This window comes from Giraffa tippelskirchi, chromosome 8 (assembly GCF_054371585.1).
Source record: "Giraffa tippelskirchi isolate mGirTip1 chromosome 8, T2T-mGirTip1v1.2.pri, whole genome shotgun sequence".
Lineage (NCBI taxonomy): Eukaryota > Metazoa > Chordata > Mammalia > Artiodactyla > Giraffidae > Giraffa > Giraffa tippelskirchi.
In genome coordinates, this window is record NC_137282.1 from 151,056,551 (window position 1) to 151,076,114 (window position 19,564).

The following is a 19,564-nucleotide window of genomic DNA, read 5'->3' on the forward strand; positions in this document are numbered from 1 at the left end:
AATATTAATCCATTTTATGTAAAATTCATACCTGTAACGTAATGTAGGCCATTAATGCACTGCTTCACGTATGGGTCATCGTGCCCCGCTTCAAATAAGAGACTGAGAATGTCCAGTCTCCTCCTTTTGCAAGGAAGTATTGAAATTCACACTTCAGTCCCGGTAGTCCTGCTTGGGCCCCACCCTGCAGAAAAGTCTGCTAATTAAAGACGTTCCTGTGTTAGATTTCTAATGGGCAAGCTGTCCTTCAGCGGCTCAAGACAAAACTGTACAGTGAACTTGGATAGGGCCTTGTGTGTACTCGGCAAGAAAAACTTGAGCCCTTCAGATAAGAAATGAGCGTGAAAAGCCTGTCAATGGGGACATGAATTCTGTGTGCCTTTAGCCTGCAAACCTCCCACCTTTAGACAAGCTAGGAGATGAATTAGCTCAAGAATTTTCTTAATTTATGTAGTTTATATAAAAATAAGCGTCTTCATTTTTATAGATAATTGAAAGAAAGGGATATGGACCTCATTTCTTCCTGTCTACCCTCTGTAAGGAAACCCTCCCTTCCTTCCCAGAACTGAAATATCTGAATCAGGCGGGAATTTTGTTTAGCCACGTGGGTACTTTATGGCTATGGCATTGCTGTTTCTCCAGAGTACATTCCTTTTTTCCTGATGAAGTGAGGAGTGACTCTTTAATGCTGATTTCACAGGGAGAGGCAACAGCCCTCCTTGCCCCTAAATACTTATATGTTAAGGCCTCTGATGATTGTTTGGAAGTGAGTGACATTCTCATTTATTGATTCTTAATGTGCACACCTAGATGGTCAGCATGCAGTAATCCAGAAAAGCAGAATTAGAAAACACAAAAGAAGATTCTTTTCTAAATACAGGCATAGTTTTATAAATGCTTGAAAGTGTTAGCTGCTTAGTGGTGTCTGACTCTTTGCAACCCCAGGGACTGTAGCCCACCAGACTCCTGTCCATGGAATTTCCCAGGCAAGAATAGTGGAGTGGGTTGCCATGCCTTCCTGCAGGAGATCTTCCCAACCCAGGAATTGAACCCCAGGTCTCTTGCATTGCAGGCAGATTGTTTACCGCCTGAGCTATCAGGAAAGTATAACTGATTAAATTGATACAAACACACAGAGCGAATATTGTCATTTTAGATAGAAAGCTGGGCAAGGGGACCCTTCTGGGTGCAAGTTATTCACTTGGAGCCAATCACATCAGCAGATAATAATAATGAAAGGATCTATGTACAGATGTTTTGTTCCACTGATTTTTTTCTCTCTTTCTGAGAGTTTAAAAACTTCTCCTGAATTAAGAACCTATGATTTCTCTCTGTTTGATGAAATTTGTGTGCTGATATGCCCAGGGTACCCTCACACTTCAGAACTTTTCATATCCTAGGTTGATTAGAATTAAAATTTAAGTTTGAAATAGGTAACATTAAGGGACAATCATATCCATCTTTTTGAACCTGGTGAAATCTCCTGAAAGCCATGCCCTGGGTGTGGCAAGTGCCAAATACCAACGTTTCATATTTTGTTGGGGTTGGTCTGTGTGTGATTGTCTTAAAGTCAGAGAGGCTGAGTGACTGTTGGACTCTAACGGGTAAGTTAAAGGAATGTACTCTGGCCACAGGATCGAGAACACCCAGGAAAAATGTGATCTCCAGCTCTTACTGCAGAGGGGGCAGAAATAGTCATTGTATTCTTTGTGAAGGTGGAAAGGCAGCAAAACAGTAAAAAAAAAAAAAAAAAAAAAATCACAGTTCTACCTAAAACATTATACCATGGAAAGGAGGAAAATATGCATCCTGTGCCTTTTGACCCAGGAAACCAGAGAGTACTAGGAGCTACGCAGTGTTTGTTTTCGATTTTTAGGCACAGTCACTTACATGACGTCAAAGCTAAAGTCTCGAAAGACTCCGGACACCGCTAGTTCAAAACAGAGTTTACTCAGCAATTGCCAGCTTCTGTAGCAACCTCACGAGCTATATTATTTCTGCCGGAAGTTCAGTTTCCCGTGACTCTTCCCTTTCACTTCAAACTGCTGCCCTCGAACTTGTAAAAAGTAAGGCAGATGAGCCAAAAGCCCTTTGCCGTGAAAATGCTGGAGACTCCCAAAACATACCTCAATGGGAGCCAGGGGTGAAATATTCAGAGGAGAGTTGCTGGGGAGTCCCGGTGACCAGAGTCATGTGCACACCCCTTCTTCCAGACAAAGGGGTCTGCAGCCCTTTCTGGGGATGTTGTCTAGATGCTAATCAGACCCTCGCTGAACTGCAACACCCAGGCTCTCAGAACTCACAATCGCCCTGTGTTTACATGAAGCATGGGTATCCAAGCATATTGTGCTATTCAGCCCCAACGCCTTTTTAGGACTTGATATTTCTTTCTCCGTGGCCTGCAGTGAAACAGTGGGTGGGCTCAGGCACAAAGATAAACATGCACGTTCCCATGCCTTGGTCCCTCTCTGGATGTAAGTGGTCACTGAACGAGGCCCATGCATTCTTTCTGGGCATAGGAAACCACGCTGTACTTTGCTGCAGGAATGTCCTTTGCTCCAAAAGAGAAAATCGGGCAATGAGGTAGTTCAAATCAAGGCTGCTTTATCTGGCACTAAGCTTTATAAACTTACTTGTGCTACCCTTGGACTGCTGATACCAGTCCCGGAAACACTGATAACCACTGGGTTTACCTGGTCTTGGAAAAGGCTTATAGGAAGAGGACTTTGTATACTGAACATAGTGGGCAGTCGTGGCCATCAAAAATGCCTACATCGGGAATTTTTAAAGGTAGTCTGTTGAAATAAGTTGTAGGTGATTTTTTTTTTTAAAGCCCCCTCAGATAAATTAAGGACAGGAAATGAGAAGAGAGAGATGTCATTTGTTTTTACCGTAGGAGATGTCAAGGACATGGCCTCAAAATCAGACAGCTGGACTCCAGTACTTTGGCTCCTTGATTTACTAGTCTTATATCGTTAAGCCAGATTCTTAAATTCTCGTATCTTTTTTAATATGAGATGAAGATAAAACTGTATCTACCCTATAAGGCATTTATTATATATGTATATGTGAAACTATATAAAGTTTTTAGAACACTGGCACATGACGTGTACAAACAGTGTTCAAATTTATTATTATTTTTGGTAAATAGTTCCTCCCAGTTTGTGGCTTATCTTTTCATTCACTTAATCTTTTGACAACAGAAGTTTTTAATATTGATGGTGTTCAGTTTATCAATTTCTTCTTTTAGGGATCGTCCTTTTGGTATTGTGCCTATTTAAGGAATCTGCATAACCCAAGGTAACATAGGTTTTCTCCTATGTTTTCCTTTAGAAGCTTGATAATTTTTAGGTAGGGTTGGTTTCACAGGCCTGCAACCTGTTCAGTAACACAGAGTCCCGCATTTAGAAGGGCCCCATGCTTGGGCTAATGTTCTGCCATTGCTGTGTTGAAATTCTCAGTAATTTCTGATCAGGGGGCCCTGTGTTTTCATTTTGCTTTGAGCCCACTCAGGGCTGTTTTGTTTTATGTTTAGGTCTATTATCTATTTTCAGTTCTTTTTGTATGTGGCTTAAGATATGGATTGAAGTTAATATTTTTGCCTCTGCATATCTAGTTTTTCTAGCACCCTTCGTTGAAAAGGCTATCCTCTTTCCATTGGATTGTCTTTGCACCTTTGTCGAAAGTTGGTTGCATGTATGATGGGTCTGTTTTTGGCCTCTGAATCCTGCTCTACTGGTCTATTTGTCTGTTTTTACGCTGTGACCACACTGTCTTGATTATTCAGCTTTATAAGTCTTGAAATCAGGTTGTGCCGATCGGCTGATCCTTCAGCTTTGCTGTTCTTTTTCAGAGTTCTTTGGCTATTCTGGAGTTGTTGCATTTCCGTATGAAAGTTAAGAGTCTGTGAATTTTTTCAAGAGAGGACTTGTATCCAAAATATATAAAGAACGTCTACCCAGACGATATAAAGAACTCTCAAAACTCATGAATAAGAAAACAACTCAGTTAAAAAATTGACACAAGGTTCCATCAGACAATCCACTAAGTAAGATATACAAATGATGAATGAGCACACGAGAAGATGCTCAAAGTCACTGCTCATTTGGGCTGTGCTTCAAAACTATAAGGAGATACTGCTACACACTTGTCAGAACTGCTAAAATTAAAAAGGTTGAACATGCTGAATATGGGTGAGATTGTGGAACAACTGTAACTCTCTATACTGGTGATGGGAATATAGAAGGAGAAAAATCATTTTGGAAAACAGTTTAGCAAGTTCTTAGAAAGTAAAATGTACACATACCATTTGACCCAGCCATTCCCCTGCTAGGCACCTATCCAAGATAGATAAAATCATATATCCAGGGGCCATGAAAGGGCATGAGAGTGATGGATATGTTTATTATCTTAACTGTGGTAATAGTTTCACAGATGTATATTGAAACTTACTAAGTTGTACAACATATCTATATCTACTGAATGCCAGTTATATCTCCATAGAGCTTTTTAAAAGTATTAATTTTAAAAATTAACTTTCAAATCTCAGAAGAGTTTCTTCTATGAATCCCCCAGGGTTTGTTTTCTAACTTCCACACGTGGGCATTTTATGGTCTCTCTCTCTCTCCCTCCCTGTCTTTCCTGTAAACTCTGTGTCAAATTGCTCTCAAGCAGGTATCATAGCGTTAACTGAATGCTGGTGAGACACTGTCCAAAGCAGTCATGAGACATATATTGCTTTAATGTATCAGCTGTCACGGTAATGCATTAACATATTCAGTCACTTACTGGAAGTGGACTCTGCTAAAAGCATATCCACTCCTTGCTGGTCCACAACCTGTTCTGTTGTGACGTGGGTTTTTGAGACTCTGAGGAGGAGACTCAGCCTGATTATTTGAAATACTTTTCTCTTTTGCAAAAACTAAAGCTATGTTCTGGTCTCTCATCTCTGTTTCAGCCCAGTTGTGACCTCTTTGGTCTCAATGATCCCAAATTAGCCGCTGCCTTGGGGCAAATGCACACTGGGTGGAGAAGATAAGATGCTTCATAACTCTGTTTTCAGCATGGCCTAGCATTTTTTTCCTCTTCACTGTTTCCTTCACAAGAAAATACACAATCTAACAGGATTAGATACATTGACTTCCAGAGCAGGGAGCATGAATTCCCAGCAGGCACCATGTTTTTGCCCTTAAAATCCTATAGCTCAATCAGTAGCCTCAGCTTCTCCACTGGCCAAGAGGAGGGACTTAGAGGGATGGAGTAAGGATTGAGTGAAGTCGCTCAGTCGTGTCCGACTCTTTGCGACCCCATGGACTGTAGCCTACCAGGCTCCTCCGTCCATGGGATTCTCCAGGCAAGAATACTGGAGTGGGTTGCCATTTCCTTCTCCAGGGGATCTTCCCGACCCAGGGATCAAACCCGGGTCTCCTGCATTGGAGGCAGACGCTTTAACCTCTGAGCCACCAGGGAAGTGGAGTAAGGATTAGCAGCTTTGAAAGCCCCAGGAGAAAAGCAGTAAGTAAACAATAGGGGGCAGTACACTTGTGCATGATAGACACCGATGTCCATCAGTGTCTATGCCATTATTGAAACAGGCTTGTAATAGATAAAATGATTAGGAAGAGGCCAGAGAGACCAAATTCTCACTTTAGCTCATCATTATCCTTTATAGAAAAATTTGAAACAAAATTTGTTTGTTTATTTACTATTTAAAAAATTTGTCCCAATAAATAATGATATATATCCCTCTGCTGCATTCTTTCTTGGAGCAGGTAATAATGCGAGACTTTGCTAATAGTCTGTTCTGTTCATGGCATAAGTTATGGCTAGACCTCACTGATGGAGGGATTTTAGTATTTCCCTTTCTTTAATTTTATTATTTTAAAATATTTATTTTTATTTATTTATTTGACTGTCCTGGGTCTTCGTTGCGTTATGCAGGATTTTAGTTGTGGTATGCCAACTCTTAGTTGTAGCATGTGGGATCTGGTTTCCTGACCAAGGATTAAACCCAGGGCCTCCTGCATTCTAAGTGCTGAGTCTTAGACACTGGACCACCAGGGGATCCCCCTCCCTTGCTTTTAAAGTGAAAACAAAATAATCCCAGACTACTAGAGGAAAAGCTCAATTAAATGTATTTTAACTACTTAGAGGAGAGACACCAAGTAAACAGTAGTTGGCTTCACATCTTGGAACTGAATGTTGAGTAGGAATTCAAAACAGCAAATCTGCCTTTGCTGAGAAAAATAGCTTTCCCATCTTTTTATATCTAGGTCATGGTTCCTAAGAACAGACACAATGTTCAAGAAACAGTTGCATTATTTTGCCCCTGAGGAGGAATTTTGGAGACATTTTTGTAGAACTCACACAGTTGTCATTGGTTGTTGGATGGTTCATGATGTCAGTGAGCTGTGTACCTGTGGTGGAAAATTAAGTGTGTGGAAAGGAGACAAACAGCATGAAAGCTCACTTGTATGTAGAATAATTAAACTAGCACATTTTTCTACTAGCAAAACATATGCAACAAAGCACTAAAGGAATTAAAGACTCAGAATTAAAGGAAAAGAGACTGAGTTAACTTTGAACTTTATCAACATTGGTAACTGTATATAAAAATAGTTCAGTTTGAAAAAACCACCCCTTGGGGAGAGAATACAGGTACAACAATTTTCTCTTAAATAGAATTAAATGATATTGTAATCTTTCATAAAATATTTTTTCTTAAAAGACAACAGTTTGACCGGATAATCTAAATATTTGTTAAAGTCTTAGATAATTCTCTGGTGGCTCAGATGGTAAAGAATCTGCCTGCAATGCAGGAGACCTGGGTTTGATCCCTGGATTGGGAAGATTCCCTGGAGAAGGGAATGGTGACCCACTCTAGTGTTCTTGCCTGGAGAATACCAGGGATGGGGAAGCCTGGTGGGCTGCCGTCTATGGGGTCACACAGAGTCGGACACGACTGAAGCGACTTAGCAGCAGCAGCAGCAGGATTCTATTATACAGACATGCCATGATTTATTATAGATATTTTATTTTTTCCATTGTTTTGGTATGTCCTCTTATCAATCAGAGGGGCTTTCCCAGGTGGTGCGGTGGTAAAGAATCTGCTTGCCAGTGTAGGAGACGCAAGAGATGTGGTTCGGGTTTGATCTTGGGTTGGGAAGATCTCCTGGAGGAGGAAATAGCAACCCACCCCAGTATTGTTGCTTGGAAAATTCCATGGACATAGGAGCCTGGTGGGCTATGGTCCATGAGGTCGCAAAGAGTCAGACATGACTGTGAGACTAAGAATATACACATAAATATTTTATTATTTGTAGTTTTTTCTGTGTTCTCTTATCACATCATCAGTGTTACATGACAGTTTGCATTTGTTGTCGTGCTACTATGTAATTCTCCTTAAGCTGTGCCAGGATTGTGGGTTTTATTTATTTTTTTTTACCACACCACACAACTTGTGGAATCTTAGTTCCCGACAAGGGATCGAACCCAGGGTCCTGGTAGCAAGAGCCCTGCATCCTAACTCCTGGACTGCCAGGGAATTTCCAGAATTGTATGTTTTGAATTTTCAACTGTCAAAAATATCTTATCGGCAAGGCCAGTTCTTCCCTCTCTTTTGCTACTTATCATAGGCGGTAAAGAGAATTATCCATATACTAAGAGTTCATCAGGCTGTTCAGGGGGGTTGACAAAATCTACTAGGATGACACCCTAGCGAAGAGTGGGTCAGAGGTGACTGGCAGATTTTGCACAGACTTAGAGTGTGGCCGACCTATTGAAATGAGAACGGGGCAGGGTTGGGGGTTGGGGCAGAGTAGTGGTAGATCCACCGGATCAGCTGACATCCCAGAAAGGTTCTTGTCTACTTAGCAAAAAGCCTTGGGTAGGCTGATAAAACTTTAAAGTATGCATTTGCTGGAGATTTCTCAAGGGAGGGAAGTAGTAGGAAAGAGAGGTCAGAGGGCTAGAAATACCTCTCATTTCTTTCAACTCTATTTTCTTGATCAGGCATCTCCTACAATCAGAATTGAAATACAGTTGCAATCAACTTTGACAATGAAGTTTATGTCCCTGATGTGCACCAAGTACATGATGTACCCCATATTCACCCACGTTGACCCAAACCTTTTTATTCCCCCATGTCTACACTACCAGCCTTCTGTAGTGACCACCATAATGTACTCCACTGGCAAAAGGTAAACCACCTGTTCTACTGATAAAAATTTAAATCAGGAATAAGTAAATAGAAAAAGCATTTTTTTTTCCCCTGAAAAGGCTTATTGTGCACAGAGTGGACGGGTTCAGTCCTTCTTGGCTGCCACTTTCCTCATGATGGCCAGTCCTTGGCTGCCGCTTTCCTCATGATGGCCAGGATGTTGCTCAGCTCCTCTCTGTTCCTCTTGGTGTGGGTGTGTGTCCCCACCCTTTTCTTGATGAACTTGAGGGCCCGCTCGTCCTTGGAGACTCTGAGCAGCTCCATGGCCCACTGCTCATAAGGGGCGAAGCCGCACACTTCCCGGATCATGTCCCTCGCGAACTTGCTGTGTTTGGTGATGTACCCACGGCTGTGGCTGTGTCTCAACTTGCTCATGTTCTTACTCACCTTGCGGCCCTTGATGAGGCCCATGGCCACGGGGTAGCGCAGACCTCTGGCTGCTGCTGTTCAACTGAAAATGCATTTTTTAAATGAAGTTCTTTTTGGACACTTAGGTGCTGATTCACTGTATTAAACAACCAAACATAGAACTACGTCACTTAAGTGGGCACAAGGTCTCATTTAACTCCAGGTCCAGGAGTTTAGAAAGAGTGTTATAATAATGTTACCAATAAAACTTACCTATTTTGGCAAAATTCATCTTGGAATACAAATGTCCTTAGTATGAAAATGATTCTTCATTTTCTCAGTTGGAATATGATCAGTTTTCTAACTTGCTGATCATGAGACAGTGCTTTTGTAATTCAGGAGGTCTGAAGTCCATTATTTCATTTCTGAAGGGACAGGAAATAACAATGGGAGAGCACTCTTCCTTCACCCTGCCATAGCACGTTTGTTGAGCCATCAGGCTCCTGGGGCATCTTTTTATATCTGTCCTGCTGAAGTGAAGAAAAGTAGTTAGCGTTTTATCGAAATGGTGGTTCTAAGATCTTTATGTGCTTAGTCCCTCAGTCGTGTCTGACTCTTTGCAACCCCATGAACTGTAGCCTGCTAGACACTTCTGTCCATGAGGATTCTCCAGGCAGGAATACTGGAATGGCTTGCCATGCCCTCCTCAAGATCTTTATGGCAGGTGTTATAAGGGACTTCCTCCTTCCTAGACTTGGGTAACCTAAAAAAAACATTATCTGCCTTATGCCTTGACAAAATTTAGAATTGTTTCAAAAAATGGGAAGACATAGTAGTCAGAGTTCTATCTCTGTTCTTGTTACCGTATTTCTAGAGGGTACCAGGCTTTAGGAGTGAGTAGACAGGTGCAGCCAGGGTGATAACCAGCTTCAAAGACCATTTCTCAATAGTCCATCAACTTGCTAGTGGGAAGGTCCATGGCAGAGGAGGGAAATTGGCCGAAGATCTCCATGTTAGTTCTTGTTCCCTTGTCGTGAGTAAAAATCAGGTGTCTAGAACATTATGGCTTCTCCTCTTGGCTAGTTAATTTTTATAATTCTACCATGGTTGTAATACATGCTGAATAAAGGCTGTCTTGTAACCAGCAGAAGAATTTGGATTAGTAATTGGGAAGTCTCTGGGTACTAAAATAACAAATATCTCTGAACCAATGTTTCAGAGATAACAGAGAAAATACAAGGGTTTGGGGTCAGGAATCCAGGTCTGACATCTAAGAAAGTAAATACAAGGAAGGAAAAAATGTGAGAGAAGGTACTTTAAACCAGTTATTATTTTAATGACAGTTGCTGGAGCATGATACAAATATTTACTGGATAAAGACATAGGATTTCCCCTGTATTCACATATTTAAAGCAGAATATGAGGATCTGGGTGGGAGGTTGGACTGGAAATTATCTAGATCCTTTCCAAATGTAATTTCTATGATTTGATGGCATCCTTACATCACTCTGCACACCATTCCCACTTAATTTGCAATCTCCAATTAGCTTTGCAATTATAGTTTTAGTAAAACGCTTCACTGGTCTTCACTTCTAAATGCCTAATGCTACTTTACTAAAGAAAACAAAGAGATAAACAGACATCTTAGTGATAAAGGTACTTGGCCTATGTCAATAGTACTAATATTTCATCTTGCAAGAGATTCAGCACTTATTTTAAAGCATCCTGTTTGCTTTGTGCATATGCATTGAACATTACCATCTAGCCCAAGAATCTCATCTACAACTCAGAAGATATTTATAGTCATGTAGCGGTTGTGTTTTTGAAATACAAAGTATGGCTTTATGTTATCAATTTTGATTTCTGTAAGTCATCCAAGAAAACTAGTCTCATTACTCCATAGTCCTATCGCAAAGATGGATTCTGGCTATCTTCCACGTTGTTATTGACTTTTTTCTAGGAAGTAGAGTTTATATAGTTCTAAAAAGGATTTACAGCATATACAACAGTGCATCGTCAAACTCAATCTTCTAATGAAAGCAGGGAAATAGCCAGTTCCCTTCTAACTATGTTACTTGGAGCTTACAGTTTAGGGACAGGCAGGGGTTTAGGAAGGTACCTAAACCCTGACAAGGCTTGAATCTGTTGTATTATCATTCATCCATTATCTAGCAATTTGTACTTGGTCCTTCTATTTCCCCTAGAGATTTTAACCTTTATAATAGTAGTAGTATAGTTATAATATATATTTTAATTATGAGCTAGAGAATTATACTCTGCAAATATGGGTTACTTTAAGGCTGTGGTAAGATAAATCTCTTTTACCGTCTTAAAAATCAATAGCAAAGTGATGGCATTGATGAAATGGTAGGGATCAAAAGTAGACTAGCACATGTTCCCAAATGGTGGTGTGCATAACCCAATCTCCTGTGTACTTGCCTAAAATACAGATATCTGGGGACCACCCCTAGTTTTTCCTCTTCCCATAATTCAAAAGCAGTGATTCAAGGACCACATTTTGAAAAATACGAATGTCATCAACAGTAAATGTAATAATAAATTAAAAAAACAATGTGCATATGAGATTTTATCAAGCCTATAAGTAAAGGTAGACAATTCCAGACATTTTTTGAGAGCTATTTGTGTAGACTTCCCAGGGGTTGACACACTATGAATGGGAATGAACTCAGGAGGGAATAAAGTGGAGATGCATGTTGGTGGTGATGATATGACAGCATGTAAAACCTACCGTTTACTGAACTGTGACTATATTCTGGGCACTATGAAATGTTTTCACATATAGATGTGTGCGTGCTAAATAGCTTCAGTCATGTCTGACTCTTGGCGACCTTATGGACAAGTAACCCCACAGGCCCCTCTGTCCATGGGATTCTCCAGGCAAGAATACTGGAGTGGGTTGCCATTTCCTTCTCCAGGGGATCTTCCTGACCCAGGGATCGAACTCAAGTCTCTTGTCTCCTGCGTTGGCAGGCAAGTTCTTTACCACTTGCACCACATATAGATAAGTCATTTAATTTTCTTGATCCTCAGAGGTAGCACCTCAAAATGAAGGGTTGAGTGAAATTATTTAGCAGTTACAGTCAACAGAATAAATGTCGATTAAGAAAATCAAAAGACCAAAACTTCAATCTGAGGCAGATAGATTAATAATCTATATCTGTATATCAATAAGTAGGGGGTTTCCCAAGTGACTCTGGTAAAGAATTTGCCTGCCATTGCAGGAGAGGCAAGAGACACAGTTCGATCCCTGGCTTGGGAGGATCCCCTGGAGTGGGATATGGCAACCCACTCCAGTATTCTTGCTTGGAAAAACTCCATGAACAGAGGAGCCTGGTAGGCTCTATAGCCCATGGAGTTGCAAAGAGTCAGACATGATTGAGTGCACACACACAATCTATAAGTGAATATATATACACTCACTTTCAGAAGCCTGATCACTAATCATTCATATGCTCTATTTTTAGCTTAGAATTAAGCCAGGGATGATTAAGGGAAGAAACTGTCAAAAAATAAGTACAAAAAGAATCAGAGCAGGGTAAACTGGTTCTCCAAATATAGACTCTTAGGAGTGATAGGAGGAGTGGCGTTTGCTCAGCCAAGTTTCACTTTGGAGGAGAACTCCCAATACAGTGTAACCACCAGGGCAACTTTGGCAGGGCTGTTTATCATAGCCAGCAAAGGGGAGGGTGGAGCCCTTTTTCTGACAATGAAAACTCTTCACGGAGTTCGGTAAGAACAACATGAGCTCACTCGCTAAAGATCTCAAAATTCAACATAATTATAAGTCATGAAAAACATATTTTTAGCTATAGTACTTTGACTGAAGTTACATATAATGTATCTTTTCATGAAGCTGAACTATAACTTCTGTGATAACTAAATTATCTGAAGATAATAAATCAAAGCGTACAGTTTCAGTTATGCAAGATGAATAAATGCTAGAGATTTACAGATAGAATACAGCATAGTGCTTATAGTTAATACTGTATTGTATGCTCTAATAGCACACATAAGAACGACAGCAACAACAACAATAATAATAAGAAAGAAAGCAGGAGAAAACTTTTGAAGATGATGAATATGTTTATGGCATAGATTGTAGTATGGCATAGATTGGGTTCATGGACATTGTCCTCATCACCAAATTCATTAAGTTGTAGACATCAAATATTTACAGAAAAAAGATCAGCTGATTTGGGGGTAAATATGATTTGTAATCTGCAAGATATTCTGAAAAACTCATGGATTCCAGCCTTGGAGACATGATCAGACTTGCAGCCTAATCTGACCGCAGTCCTAACTGTACTACTGACTGCGTGAGATTCATGTAATCTTTTCCCCTGCAGCCTCCCCATCGACCAGTGCAAGGAGAGGCTAGAACCGCTTAGTCTACAGGGTTCTGCCCAACTCCAATAGTCTATACTTTAATTAGTTCATTTGGAATCTTGTTTTCAGAAAGACTTTTGCAAGACTGCATGATTTACCTTCTTCAAGAATAAAAGCAATGGCCTCAAGCTGTTTTAAGTAAGCAAGATATTGAGAGACATCATGGGGAGCCTATGGCTGCTGTGTAGGCAGGAGGCTACTACAACCATCCAAGCTTTGACCGGGCTGATTTAGCAAAAGTGGTGAGAAGTATTGGATGTATTTTGGATTTACGGCCTGTGGGTTGTTAGGGAAAAGAGGAGTCAAAATTTTCTATAGTTTTTGGTCTTAAACAACTGAAAGGACAGAGTTGGTGTTTATTGATAGAGAATCCTATGTGAGGGGCGGGGATAGGGGAATGACAGTTTAGTTCTGCCCGTATTAATTTGAAATGCCTACTAGGGATCCAAATTGGACCCAAATTGGATATCTGAATCTAGAGTTCAGGGGAGATGTTTGCGCTCGAGACGTAAATTTGGGAGTGATCATCCCCACGTGAATGGTATTGTCTCCACAAGACTGGATAATGCAGTCTAGGGACAGAGGGTAGCTAAAAAAGGGAGTCCAAGGATCAGGTTCTATATCACGCCAACGTTCAGAAGTTGGGAAGATGAGGAAGAAGCAGAAAAGAATGTGAGAAGAGAGATCAGTGAAAATGGAAAGAAATAGTTTCAAAGAGCAGGGAGTGCCTTGTATATTGTGTTGTGTGTTAGTCGCTCAGTATGTTCTGACTCTTTGGGATCCCATAGACTGTGTAGCCTGCCGGGCTCCTCTGTCCATGGAATTGTCCAGGCAAGAATACTGGAGTGGGTAGCCATTCCCTTCTCCAGGGGATCTTCCAGACCCAGGGATTGAACCTGGGTCTCCTGCTTTGCAGGCAGATTCTTTACCATCTGAGCCACCACAGAAGCACTAGGGAGTGCCTTAGGTCAAATGCTCTTACAGATACAAGCAGTAAGAAACCTCATCTACCAGAGAAAAATCCAATATCAGTGGGATCTACTTTATCTATCTCATCTTCCAGCTACTGCTTTGTACCTTGGGACAGCAAGTGTAGGAAAGAAGGAAGACTTTTTAATTAGATGTATTCAAATAGGTGACAGATACAGATATTCAATACAGATAGAAAATTATCCATCTACCTAAAAATATATTATCACCTGCTTCTATATGTCTGCTAGGGTGCCATGCAGTAATTTCTTCAAAGTAGAAATTTTATCTTTCTGTGTTTTCAGTGACCTGATGACACAGTTGATGCCAGCTATCCAAATACCCTACTTTCCAACTGGAAGAATCGGAGAAGGCAATGGCACCCCACTCCAGTACTCTTGCCTGGAAAATCCCATGGATGGAGGAGCCTGGTAGGCTGCAGTCCATGGGGTCGCTAAGAGTCGGACACGACTGAGCAACTTCACTTTCACTTTTCACTTTCATGCATTGGAGAAGGAAAAGGCAACCCACTCCAGTGTTCTTGCCTGGAGAATCCCAGGGACGGTGGAGCCTGCTGGGCTGCCATCTATGGGGTCGCACAGAGTCGGACACGACTGAGGTGACTTAGCAGCAACTGGAAGAATGCACTGTAAAAGGATTTAAAAATAAAAAATCTCTAAGTAAGCATTTTTTTTCCCTTCTTTGTTGTACTCATCATGTGAATGTATTGCCGGACTTCCCTTATAAATAGGACACATGAAATGAATGCATGAGCTCTAACATAATGTCTTTTGAGTCAGTTCAGTTCAATCACTCAGTCGTGTCCATCTCTTTGCAGCCCCATGGACTGCAGCATGCCAGGCTTCCCTGTCCATCACCAACTCCCAGAGCATGCTCATACTCATGTTCATTGAGTCAGTGATGCCATCCAACCATCTCATCCTCTGTCGTCCCCTTCTCCTCCTGCCTTCAATCTTTCCCAGCATCAGGGTCTTTTCCAATGAGTCAGTTCTTCACATCAGGTGGCCAAATTATTGGAGCTTTAGCTTCAGGATCAGTCCTTCCAATCAGTCTTGTGATTAAGGGACACATTCTAGGCTCCATTTCTCACAGTGCTTTGCCCATAGCTCTCTGAGCAGTCCCTCCAGCTGGCACCTTTGACACTAAGATCTGTCATTTACAACACCTCTTATCTGCTCCTGTCCTTTCAGCTCTGACTACTCCAGATCAGGTGTTTGCCAGGTGGTCTGTGAGGTCACCTATAATTTTTTCACTTCTTCAACTGTGGGCAGGAAGCAACTCTGACAGCTAACCAGAAACTCTGAGTATGAGTCTAATCTCACTTGTCCAGTTGCTTTGTAAGAATCAAAGAAAATTCTTCCTGCTTACATCATTCCCACTGGCCCCTCCGCTTTGTTGTTGTGTAATTGCTAAGTCGTGTCTGACTCTTTGTGACCTGATGGACAGCAGCCCATCAGGCTCCTATGTCCATGGCATTTCCAGACAAGAATACTGTAGCTGGTTGCTAGGGGATCTTCCCGATCCAGGTATCGAATCCCATATCTTTTGCTTGGCAGGTGGAGTCTTTACCACTGAGTCACCTTTGAAGTCCCTGTTTTATTTGATCCTTTTTGCCTGTGGACTTCAGAATAACATTTATGAGGATGTTATTTTCTCATATGCTCAGAGAGAATGCTCTTCTTAGTGGTTTTGGGGTCCTTTCCCTGCTTGTGGTCTTGGAGAAGAGTGACTCAATCACATCATTATTAAACTTACATTCTCTACAGTGTAAGTCAATGGATGCTTAAAGATTCTGGTTTTCAATTCTGCTGAGCCTACGTGTATATGTGCATACCTTGAGAGTAACCCAGTAAAACATGCTGCCTGCTATGTTAAGCTGTGCATTATTTACCTGACATTACCTGAAGCATCTGCTTGTCATAACATAATTTAGCATTTTATTCTGTTTCCACAATCACCTTAAATGCCACCTAAAGACAGTACATTCACCGGGGGTGTTTTCTTTCCCTCTTATTTATTGCAATGAAGTATTAATTTATACCAATAAAAACAAAATTATTTTCTGTATTTACTTCCTAAATGTTCTACAACAGACATGAATTATTGTACAAAGAATAAAAAGAAGAAATACACCACCAAAGAATTTCTACTGTAATTTTTTTTTTGCTGTTCTTTATTTAGTGTTATTATTAAGGAGTATGGCTTACTTCCCAGTGACTTTTCTAGCTTAATGAGGGATCCTGGGAATATCAGTTCTGGGTGAAGACAATAAGCATAAAAAACAAGATACATATGCCTTTCCCCTAGAACACAAATAAAAAGCCCAATCAGTCTGGAAGGCAAAAAGCAGCACAAAAGGATACTTATAAAGGAGGCCATAAATACCCTGAATTTGGGGGTGCCTAAGTAATTCCAGGGGATAGTACTACATCACGGGTCAGTCTTTAAGTGAATTTGATTTCTCTGTGGGTAAAGAGGACTCTTAGATGGCTCAGATGGTAAAGAATCTGCCTGCAATGCAGGAGACCTGGGATTGATCTCTGGGTTGGGAATATCCCCTGGACAGGGGGATAGCAGCTCATCCAATATGGTGATATATATGTTGTGAATATAACCCTTACCATTCTAACTTTAAAAAAATAACCTTTTCACTTGGAATAATTTTGGATGTACAGAAAAGTTGCAGAACTAGAACAAAGAGTTCCTGTGTACCTTTTCCTCAGATGTTAACATCTTTCATGATTATGATACTTTTGTGATGATTAAGAACTTAACCTTGTTATACAGCTATTAACTAAATTACAGACTTCATTTGAATTTAACCCAGTTTTTTCAACTACTATCCTTTTTCAGGATCCAATCCAGGATACCACATTGCATCTCCAACTTTTGAGGAAAATTAGGACTGAGAGTTAGAACTATAAAGACGTCAGACATAACGGATAGCTACTGAGGTTTGGAATCAGGAAGAGTTAATAGAAATAACAGATGGGAAAAATCTTAACTTCAAAGATGTACTGTCATTGCTTTACTTCAAGCAATTTATATATCTGATGCTACTGTCAGGTCTTCTGGTATTCTCCTTTATTGTCAAAATTTAATAAGGGCCCTTTTAAGTCATAATATTGAAAACCCTATTCACTGTGCTATACTCCTGGACTTAAGCGAAGGGCAGTATCTCAGAGATTTAGCAGCAGCATCTAGATGAAAATGTGTATGTAATGTTCGGAGATACAGTTATCTTCATACATTGTTACTATCTTATGTGTCTTATCTCCTTCCAGTTTATCCCTTGTCCCTTGACCTGAACTATAGTAAACATCACCGTGTTTCTTTAGTTTGCTCATTCACCCGAAACAAGTATTGAGAACCGCTTTGTGCTAAGTACTGTGCTGAGCTCTGTGGACCCATTCGTCTTTCGAATTAACCCAGACAGGACAGCCAGGCTTTACTGTACAGTAGGTATTCCTAGAGGGCTTGTGCATGCCTGCTCAGTCACTCAGTAGTGTCTGATTCTTTGTGACCCCATGGACTGTAGCCCGCCAGGCTCCTGTGTCCATGGGATTTTCCAGGCAAGGATACTGGAATGGGTTGCCAGTGCCTCCTCCAGGGGATCTTCCCAACCCAGGGACTGAACCCGCATCCCCTGCAGGCGGATTCTGTACCACTGAGCCACCTGGGAAACTCCTTCTCTTTACCAACGCCTAAATCATCCACATAAGAGTAGGCTGAAATTCTACTTCCCCCGAGAAACCTTTTTTCCTTACTCCTTAGACATACCTAGCCACTCCCTCCCATAGCTCTTTGCTCTTAACTTGTTCATAGTATTTATCACCGAGTGTTGTATGAATTGTTTGCTGTGTCTGTCTTCCTACTACAGCGGGCTTCTCTAGGTCAGGGCCTCTGTCTTACTCATCTTGTGGTCTTTAGCATTTAGGGCAGCGCCTGGCACAGACTGTCTGCTCAAATATTTGATGAGTGAGAGACAGAATGAATATTTGCCAGTCACGGATAGAATGCATGAGACAGTCGATCTTTCCCACCCAACTGAACATTCACTCATCCCCAAATTAACTTTCCCAAAATTCCATGCAGATCATTTAATTAGTTCAGTTGAGGAAATAATGAAATAAGACTCAAAGAAGAAATTGTAAGTCTTTAAGCAATTGATATAGATTAGAATTGCATGGTCACAATTAGATAATCAAAATTTGTGAGTTAGCAAGTAAAAAAGAGAAATGTTTATGGATGGAAACTCATTGCAGAATATTTTATAAAAATGATGTGTGATTTACCTCAACTGTCTTATGTGGACAGAAATTTCTTTAGTTTTGAGAGTTATCAATGCAGGTATATCATTTCCCTTGTAACTCAATTGGTAAAGAATCTGCCTGCAATGCAGGAGATCTGGGTTTGGTTCCTGGGTCGGGAAGGTCCCCTGGAGAAGGAAATGGCAACCCACTCCAGTCTTCTTGCCTAGAGAATCCCCATGGACAGAGGAGCCCAGCAGACTACATTCCATGGGATCGTAAGAGTCGGGCATGACTTAGTAACTAAACCACCACCACCAATGCAGTAAGCAAAGTCTCTGTTGCTGCTGGGTGGTAACTAATTTTCTGGAAAAAGAGCTTGAGTTAGCCTATTGAAATCCATGATGTCTAATTTATAAATAGCCCCTTAAACTTGGGGCAGGAGTCACAAAATGCCTAATGCCTAATGGGGCCAGGTCAGTAGCAGAAAGGAACAAAGGCAACCAGTGCAATAAACTAGGAAATGCAAAGACTTGTGAACTAGGATCATGCCTGACCCATCTCAAAGTGACAGCAGTTACTCTAATTCAAGGGACAGCTGACGTGTAAGAACATAGGGTCAGTTTGCTGTAATTTCTGTTGGTTTTTTTTTTTTTACAAGAAGCCAACTATCTAAACTTTTAAAAATAGAAACTGTATTTTTACACTAACAGTAAGTTTTAAAATGATTGATATGGTATAAGTGAATTCTCTTCCACTGATGACAGCATAAGTTGTTTTGAATCAACCTTTCCACTGAGAGCAGCTAGAGAAGCTAGACTAAATATTAAAAAAAATAAAAATAAAAAAGTGTAAAATCTGTGCAAAGCCAGCAAGACTGTGAAGAATTGTGAAGTCAAGATCGAGAAGATGATGGAAGTCCATAGAGATGAACCTCTGGTATTTGGGTCCACTTTTCTCCTTAAAGTGATTGCTGATTTTGAAAGCTGGGGCTAAGAGGATGAGAACTGAGAGCTTTGGATGGACTCATGGAGGTAGTGCCTGCCAAGGAGTAGAGATCTTGGTAAACATCTCAAGCAGTCAGTTTGGACTCAAAAGGGCTATACCCAAGAATAATAGTGAACTGGAAACAGACCAATTCTCACAGGAATTAAAAAAAACCCAACTTCAGATGAGCTCCATTTGCTGATTAGATTAAGGACTTGAGGGATTATTGGTGCCCCTAACCTAGCTGCCTGCCTAAAGCACATGAACTTTCTCTCTGGAGTCATACAGCATCATACAAAATCTCTTGACAATTATAAATACAGTGTCTGGTGATCAATAATAACCAGCTAAACAAAGAGACAGG

The 19,564-nt window shown here is 40.8% G+C and overlaps 1 pseudogene; it reads right to left on the minus strand.

The window, feature by feature from the left end:
• Positions 1 to 8,329: 8,329 nt before the first annotated feature.
• Positions 8,330 to 8,858, minus strand: LOC145519049 (large ribosomal subunit protein eL36 pseudogene; annotated as a pseudogene).
• Between the last annotated feature and the right edge of the window lie 10,706 nt (positions 8,859 to 19,564).